Below are 9,688 nucleotides of genomic sequence, written 5' to 3'. Positions count from 1 at the left end.
ACTTAAAGGAACTGAACTAGCTGATAGTGCGCAGTAAAACCGCAGACTTGAAGTTAAATCTTACTGTGTACCACGACTGCAAGTCAGCCACCCAATTCTGTTATATTGTTTACGTTACCTTATCATTATGTTAAACGCGTACGATAAAAAGGTTAAGAAACAATTCAAGGACGAGCATCACTGTGCAGGTTGACATTGCGCAATCTTTTGAGTGATTTGTCAAAAACAAACGTGGGTTATGGATATAAACATGAACGTGTATATTGGGAACACCTGAAATACCTTACTAATGTGAAAGTTATTTTTTATACGTAAGACAGGGCACGAATGTAATGAACCGTTTGTAGTTATCCTTGAAGTAGCTGACGGCCGATGGAGCCTACTAATGAGAGCAAATGTAATAAGTACAGGCCTTTAAGTTATAATGCAACAGAACATAACGACAAAATAGAGCTCAAATGATCTATAACTATAGCGCCTTAGTTGTAGCATCATATTCAGTCGATGCCGAACAGAACAAGCCATTTTAGCAGCAGCCGAATTCATTTTTAAAAATGTAGGTATTTCTTTAAAAATAAGGTTTTTAATTTACCAGACTGCCTAGCCTGAACTGAAAAGGATGTTCGGAGCAACCCGGAATCTGCAGAGCAACCATGTGTTTCTTTCCTTCCCTCCTGTATCGTCGAAAATTATTTAGTCGATTCTGACTCCATAGACTTCCATTAAAACGCACCCAATTTGCTGCTGAAATGATGTTAAACGTTAAACCTACAACAGGTTTGTTTGATTACCTTCGATTTATAACATGTCAGTGTTTTGTATCTATAGCTTTATTCAACTAAGGATTGCTCCACCCTAATCCCATATTTGAAAAGCAGACGAATATTTTAGGGCAATTCGATGATCATTATGCAATTGCATATTGTTGGCCGGATACCGCATAGGCAAAAAGTGTGATTCTACAATATATTAAGCATGTGGGTTAATGTGATGAACCATTGCGATGATCTCTACCTCTGACCAGCCGTAAAATCTACTTTTATCGTCCATTTTCTACAGCCTCTGGAGCTGATGCATAATGTTTGTAGATGACACTTCCAGCACTAGCACATATACGGTTAGAAACGCCTGATCGACCTACCGCCAAAAGCCATTTAGCATACAACATACACAAGTAGATTGCACGCCTCTATACTCAATCTTTCGATACATTTTTAATTTTCTAATCATAAGTTAGCCGATAAGAACTGCCTTCGCTGCGATTACTGTTTCTATCGGTGGAGAGTGGTAAAATAATCTTGACCTAAAGTATTAAAAAACATACTTGAGATAAATATATCCTAATATATGCTGTGACTGAACGAATTTCGTACAATCGTATTAGCAGAATACGGTGATTGGGGAACTTGGGAAGTATCTGAATTAAGATATTCAGAACTAAATATAACCCAGCATTTGTGGAGACAGCTAGTTCTACAGAATAGAAATTTTATGGCCTCTTCTTATAAAATATGCAAGATCGGGTTTACTTTCTTATAGTAGATTTTCTGCTTTGCGTGACATTTACTTCGCGTGTTGACAGATAAAATTCCGACTCAGAAGCGAGTTCAGATCTGCAAAGAAGGTTGCAACGTCACCCATAGCCACCACTTACGTGCGTTCATAGGGTAGGCTCATCGAATAGATCCGTGTGAAAGATCGCACACTGTCGTCAGCAGGTGTTATATCCTCGCTTGCAACGGCGGAGCGGCAAAAACTGCCCACGTATGGACCTTTGCTAAATGGTAGTAGCGACATGCAGCCAGGCTCTATTAGGCCATAGGCTGATCGTATGGGACCCGATGAAGTTATGTACAGGGCTTTGCGACGGAAAGCCGTTGAACAATTGCTGGAACGGCGAAAATGCGACGCCAAGTAGGCCCTAACGCTTCGTCATATATCTATAGGACGGAAAATAGGAAGTGAGCACTAAGTAAGTTTTTGCATCAAGTAAACTGTGTAAATAAGAGAAGCCGTAAACAAATGTATATACATATATATAAACAGAGAACGGAGGTACGGTAGCTCTACTGTAGTGTCCTGCTAGTTGGCGCGCCCGAAACTGGTGAGAAGCAATCGGGGAAATGCGCTGAAGATATAAGTAACGGAGTCACGATTCGTCAGTGAAGATGCTCTTCTTATCGTTTTTGTAATTGCTACTGTGTCCGTCACCGAAGAGATGTCTTTCACTTCGTACAACCCACGTCGACAACCCGTTCACCAGTAGGGTCCTTTGGGTATATCATAATGATGAGTTAAGAGACGAAGAGAACCTGAAGAGAACTGTAGCTTCATTAAAGAAAGTTCTGATTCAGCTCGACCTTCACCACGAGATGCACAAAGGATTGTATTTGACACGACGTTTCAGTTTCGTTCTGTGCCATTGTGTTAACTGGTTTCCAATTATCAGCTTGCCATATTTGATGTTAATTCATTGGTGATCTACAACCAGCCGATACCATAACGTAACAAGCGAACAGTGAAGCGGTGTTAAAAAGTTACATAGCCGTAGAGATACCGGAAAGTTCTGAACGTGTTCGAGAGATTGCTTGTTTCACTATAGGACAGCGAGTTTGTAGGCGTTTAAAGGGAAATAGAACGTTGCGTAAAACTGCACGGTTCTCTTTGATCAATCAATGTGGTAGGTACCTTCATGGCCAAATGCGCAACCTTCTTCAATTCCAAAGGGATACGTGGACTTGTAAATCTTGTATTCTCATTATAAATGGGTCAAGGCACTGCTTGTTAAGTACTTTTTCTTCAGCTTTTCTAGTTATGAGGCGACTGTACTCAAACTTCATACATTCATATATACATAGCTCCCTATCATGCGCATACTATAGGATTTTATATGTAACATAGCAATGCAATCATAGTTTAGAATCGGTCTCCAAGTTCTAACAGGCAAACCCAGCCCCAGCGGGACTTGTTTATCACTACAAAAAGCGATATACTGAAAGTTGGTTAAAACAATTGCGATTCGGCACGAACAGTCAATACTGCATTTCTCGTCATTAGGCCAATGTTAAATGTCTAATTTTCTCCTGCAAGAAATTTGCAATTTAACCTACGTTCCTTCAAACATACTTCACTAACTGAGTGTATGAAAAATTACAAAAAACACAGTTTTACTCTATTTGAATCCAACTCTTACAAATGCGATCGATCACAAAGAGCTAACGCCACAGAATTCACACCTACAGTGATCAAGCAGCTCTGATACGACATTATAGGAAATCCTGAAGTACTCAAGCTTTAATGAATATGTTGCATTCACCCTGTATATTTTGCAGGCCGAGTGCGCAATTCTTCTTCTGAGGGTGTTTCAAGTCTGATTTCAACTCGCACCTGCTTAAAACACCTCACCTTTTTTAGTGAACGTGTCCTTTCGGTGCACCTAAAATAGGACACCACAAGCTACCAACGACAACCTGACCGAATTTGCGCTCCATTCGATGCCCTCCTATTGGCTTAGACGACAACTTGGACGACAATGTAAAAATAGAAGTTTTAGTGTTTTCTGCTCAAGAGGATAGCTATTGCACTAATCAGAGCTATATCGAACCCGTACATACAATTTAGCCATGAGCGACTCTGATGCAGTTCGCTTTGTTTCAGGCTTCACTCGCTAGGGAACCTCGATTCGTATATACTCAATTGCTATTTCTTGTTAACTCGAATTAATTTCAAAGATTTTGAGTGCACAGTGGTAAAGTTACCAACGATAAGATGAAGCAAATCTTTCACGTCGGACACTACCCTTAGTGAGTCCTGTTTTAGATGGCTGGCGAAATCTTCCGGAGACGAAATAAACAATTATCTCAGAGTAGACAAAGACGCCACCTCTGCGTCATCATGAACACCCTCATACTGCTGCTAATGATTCATCTTTTCTGGAAGGGTAGTCGGGATGTTTGAAGACAAGCTATCTTTACTCAACAAGCGTTTCAAATGCTAGTCCTGAGAAAACAGAGATAAAAAAAAAACTCATTTTGCTAACAAATTGGAAAGTACAAGATCGCATCAATTTGTGCGAAAGCGCAGCAAGATGTAATTATTGAGATTCCTGTGTCCGTGTTTTTACGCTACAGGATATATGCGAGTTTTCCTAAAAACGTGAATATTTTCTAATTCCAGCTCACTATAGGAAAAACTATAGGTTCAACTTCGTGGGTAAGGCAATACGAAGGCCTTAATTCGATCCGCGCCACCACAATTATAATTACTGAAACACTATCACAAAAAACATTTTACTGCTTTGTAATTTAAGGTAGAATCAGGGAATTGTGCCAGCAAAATCCTGAAGGGTATTAGCAATATCTCAAATCCTATTGCGGACCTAACATTAAACCTAAGAAAAACAAACATTCCAAGAGTTGGATCCAAGTTAGTAGAAAACTTTCAGAGTCTTATGGAAATGGATGATTCTGTGTCGGTAGTCGGCGGTCTCTTGGGAGGCCTCTTTAATCCGATGAAACATATGGAAAGCAAATCCCTTATAAGCATAATTGAGCAATGTAATGTCTATTGAAAAGTTCTTAACCGTCCAGTTAAACGTTTCCATTTCAGGGATGTAAATGCTCAATTCTACTATGCTAATTGAGAATAATGATACTGTCAAATGCTATAGAATTACGACTGACTAAAATAGGTCTTAGTTAAATTAAGTAGGCCGAATTTCAAGCCTAAATCTATTCTCTTCAACCCCTATATCTATATAGCACAGTTGAACAACTGTGTTAATTCTGCGTGGTTTTTTTTTAATCAACACAATATAGAAAACATATGCTGTATAACCTGTGCGAATCTGTAAGCGATATAAGTTATCAATCCATCTTCAACAGGAAACACAAAATTTAGAAGAACTTAAAACAAAAAATAATGGAGCAAGTAAAAAATTTTAATTGTTATTCAGTAGATATTTGAGCGGTTAACTTTAGGCCATATGTATATCCGCTAAATGAGCTCTAACTAAGTGAAGAAAAAATTTACTCTATAGGAATTAAAATGTCTCAATACACTCCAACGTTCCATCTATAACTTAGTATAAACAAATCAACACATGATGGAGCTGAACTAGAGCCCAATAAATCGCAACTGTGTAATTCTTCTTTTATATAGGGAAAGACCGATGGCGTGGCCAGTCAGCTTTTTCGAAATACCACTGAAGGTACTCAAGGACGACGATGCTCGCAGGGATCCTCACATTGTAAAATGTAGGTCTGCCTTACTATATTCTCAACTGGTATTTCGGCGTTTACTCAGTTTTCCATTGAAGCGTAGAGTCGGGTTGTACCGAAGTAATCGATTGTTTAGAACGTACGGCATCCATATCTTTAACGAATTGAGACCGATTGAGCGACGCCTTTGAGTACGTGGTCGCATTATACCAATGCGAGTATAACTAGGTTATGAACCCATAGAGTACTCTGATTTGCAGATCACATAGATCAAACTGGACTATATATTGAAATCAATTTCCACAGTCTTATTGATAATAGGCGACTTCTAATAAAGCATTATTTCGTGCGTTAATGCGTTAAGGTGTGTCATTGTCAACCACATTACCACAATAGCACGCTAAACTGAACGGCGGAAAAAATCAACGCAGGCTTATGTTGGCCAGAAGCTCAATGTGTGAACCAGTCTGATTCGTAGCGGCAAAAGCTATTTAGGGCCACCATTAGCTCGGGTCGAAAAACGTACACCTTCGTTCACTACTTCGGTTACACGTCGTTGTTTTATTCATGTTGCACATTCGATCGGGTCATAACCAGCCGGCGAGCGGCAACCCACTGGGTTCTATGCTTCTGGAGCTATGCCTGGGTAAATGTCGCGTCTTTTTTCTTTAAATCTAGATCCATAGCTAATATTTAGTAGAGTTGCGTTGTTTTTGTTAATTTCAAACAAATTATTTCTTTTTGCTTTCTTTTCTAGCAATTGATTTCATCATTAAAGCTTTAGAGGGGATGAATACGGCTATTTTATGAGCGACCCGCATCATAGGAGCCCCGCAGTCTTTCTGGTTTACCCCAATGCTCGTGCTTCTTAACCTCATTCTGACATGTCTATAGGAATGTTTCCATCTCAGCAAAAAGCAAATCACCATGATACAAGTTCTTTGACAAATTCCCACCTTTTGCTATAGAATCGATTACCAAGGTAATATCGAAGGCTTTCAATTTAGTAACATGATTAGCATTGGCGTCCTTGAACAAATATCTGACTCTCTCTTTAGGCGAAACGGATCAATAAACCAGAACTACCCCTGCTGATCATGCAAACCTAATAAATACTTACGATAAAAAATAAATATCATGGATCATAAAAAACTTGAAACGGCACCTTAGTTATTATCGTTTTTATCCAGTGTTTGTACGATTTGACATGTGAATTTCTATATTTTTAGAGCGATTTTGAAGCTTCTATGCATTGCCCACTTATGTTTGGCAATTGAAAAAAAAATGTATCTGTATAAAATACTTTATTCTTTTTTTAAGTTGAATTGGCAATTGGTCGGTTGTTTCTTGATGAAGTTTCCCATTGAGATTTCGGGCCGTAATTAAATGTTTTATTTTAAATGATATAAACAAAACTACAGTGAAAATAGTTATTACTCTAATTTTAATCTACGAGTATAAAATAGGTTAGATTAGGCCAATAGACAAACATTGGAAATTAAGGAACCTCTCCCAGGAATGAGCAGGGTGAATTGAGAGGAATAGAAAAATATCAACTATCTGTTGTGGCCAAACTTATGTTAGCAAGAAAGCTTTAGAGCTTTATGAAGGTCACTGCAGCCCTATTTGATTTACTCGAAAAACACAAGCTAATATAATGTGGACGACGGACATGCTGTTTTATAAACCTTATACTGTTTTGATTGATTTCAATCTTACTTAAACTACTCGATGATAATAATGCATAATTGCTTCCAACTTCTAACTAGGGAAATTAAGTAAAAATTTAAGTACGTTTAACATAGATACGTAACTGTGCAAAAAGCCAAGTTCAGATATTATTGAGTTAATGGAAGTGCCCCGAACTACGATCTTCCAACCTTTTTCTATTAAGCTTAGTAGTAAGTGTAAAAAAAATCTACAATAGACAGCAGCATAGCCAATTTTAAAAGATTTAGATACCTAATTATAAATAAGATTTTTAATTAACGCACTGTCTGGTTTAAATTTGGTCCGGCAGAGCAGCCATGCCTCGGAGAAACTACAACGAGGGGCTGCCCTTCCATTTTTTAGCTGCTTAGACCTTCGTCAAAATGCATTGTATTTGCTCCTGATGACAATCTTTGTTAAAAAGCTAGTTAGGAACACATGTTTCTTGGCATACTCTTCAACCCTTGAAATTTATATGTTTTATATCGTGGTTTATACAATTTAATAGGTTACATTACCATCTTTTGGTACCAAATGTTTTTGCCGGTTTAAACGATAGCTTTGCATACCTCCGGAGCAAGACAAACATTTGGATGAAACTTAATAAAATTTAAATCAAGAGACCAAAATGTGTCATATCTTCTTTCTAAGTTGTTTTTCCATTTGTCGCCCAGTAGATTCGAGGATCTTTAAGTCTATTGGTGATAACCGCGTCTATGTATGTTCCTGTATCTAATCGTACTTCCTCATTTTTGACGTGTTCTTCCGTTAAGCAAGAGACGACGCTCTGCCATATTTATTATGTTCATTTTAATTATAAAAATAGACTTAATTATACAATATAATAAAAACCGGCAAGTCTGCTGGTCTTTTTTATTTGGTTGCTTCAAGGACATTCTTCTCTGTGTTTCGAAAACAACCCGTCACGGCGTTGGACTCGATAGGCCTATGGCAACCAGTCGCTGAGGCTGCGAAAATCACTGCCTTTGCTGTTTCCTGGAGAGTGAGTGTCTCGCCGAAATTCGTCAACTTTTATTTAGAAGAATCACGGTGCTCCTTCACCATCAGCCTGAGCATCAGGACTTTTGTTGTGATATTTTTAAAATTAACTGCGTTTGTAGCTCATAGGTCTACGTATAGAAACTGCTTTTAAGTAGTCATGCTTTGAAAACATACGTTTTTCGTTTGCTGCTAAAAAGTATTACAACGTTCGGTTTATCGGTCAGTTTTAAAAAGTTGTACTGTAGAAAACGTTCAGTTATGAATCAGTTAATGTTTCTATCGATGAAGTTAATTGATTTTTATAGAATAAAAAAATTGACATTGGCCAGCTTCATCGACTTTAGGCATGAAAATGCAGATCTTGATAATACAGATTTCTAACAATCGGGCAACATCTCGCAACAGCGCAATACTCACGCATACAGCTATATTTAAGCAGAACAATGAATTGCGTTGTCACTCATTAGCTAGTTCAGTGTTATAAACCTAAAGTAAGACTGTCTAAGGCTAAAAACACTCGTACTTCCTTCCATCATACAGAGTCTGAAAGGACCTCATGCATGAGACTCTGACGAACGCGTCAGCTGGACCTTTACAGCTTTCGAGTTTTGTGACATTGCCAAAAAGGACGCTGTACAAGATCAATTTAAACGTCGACGCCGCAGCTCAGAAAACAGGAACCTTTAACAACAATCTAAACAAATTATTTATATTAAATTGATATTGGGTAATAGCCACTTTGCTTACGCACATTTACGCAAATGATTTAATTATTGCGGAGCAAGATATAAGGTTTAGCCGATAAGTGTATGCCTTCCGCGCCTGCCCCACGATTTTGATCGCAAATATAGGTATCACAATTGCACAACTCGTGCGTATTCTCCGTCAGCTCTATCTATTATCTACAATATTTGATATCTATCGCGCACCTACAAATACAAGCGCTACTTAAAATACAACCGAATTTAATCGCTATAATAGACGCGAAGTTAGCAAAGCGTTGTGAAACATACTCAAAACCCATTTAATCCCCACTTCTATTATTATAAAGTATTTTGTCATCGTAATTAAAATGTTCTTACGTCATTTGATAAACTCCAACGAAATACCCTCGTAGTATTAAAATATGGCATAAATTTTACCGAAAGGTAATATATACCCTTGGAACTTGAACACTAATGCTTTGAAGATATACCTAACAACTATTCCTATTCAAGGCTTACCTAAATACTATTAAAGCTTATTTAAATAAGCTGAATATAATTTCTCCTCAAGTATGTAGCCTAACGTACGTTGATGATATCGACTAGGTTAAAAAATATGAGCATTCCATAATTGTCCTTTAATAATCATTTACAGAAAAGCGTTCTATTGTCAATGGAGAAATGATGTACTATGTTCAAAAAAATAAAAGCTGTACTTAATAATAAGCCTTTTTCCTCTTTTTCCACTCCTGTCCTAGGTGTAACGAGGCTAGAAATCTAGAAATATATACATCTGAAGGCTGTGTTAAAATCTTATTCCGACGTGGACACTTGTGGTATGAACTTTAAGAATAAAGGAAGCACCTGTTTCATAAAATTAATTTACATTAGATTTAATTAATAAATCAATGAAATATAGCATTTTTTTCATTACATATACAGAGATGACGGAAAACAAACCTACACCCCCGTGAGGTGCCTATCTATTTCTGTAGCATTTTAGTTTGAGAAAAACGTTACCGCTGAGTAGGATCCGGCGTTATTATATCCTGT

At 37.7% G+C, this 9,688-nt stretch overlaps 1 long non-coding RNA gene across 1 annotated transcript; it reads left to right on the top strand.

Annotated features, from left to right (window-relative positions):
* Positions 1-1,924: 1,924 nt before the first annotated feature.
* Positions 1,925-9,361, top strand: LOC147754022 (uncharacterized). Its single transcript, XR_002685034.2, has 5 exons — positions 1,925-1,972; positions 5,161-5,255; positions 5,584-5,865; positions 7,821-7,932; positions 8,472-9,361. It is a non-coding gene; the product is annotated as an uncharacterized LOC147754022 (long non-coding RNA).
* The last annotated feature ends 327 nt before the right edge of the window (positions 9,362-9,688 follow it).

The sequence above is a fragment of the Varroa jacobsoni genome, unplaced genomic scaffold, assembly GCF_002532875.2.
Source record: "Varroa jacobsoni isolate VJ856 unplaced genomic scaffold, vjacob_1.0 scaffold_15, whole genome shotgun sequence".
In the NCBI taxonomy this organism is placed as follows: Eukaryota; Metazoa; Arthropoda; class Arachnida; order Mesostigmata; family Varroidae; genus Varroa; species Varroa jacobsoni.
Note: the sequence above shows the minus strand (reverse complement) of the source record. Positions and strands in the feature narration are given on the sequence as shown.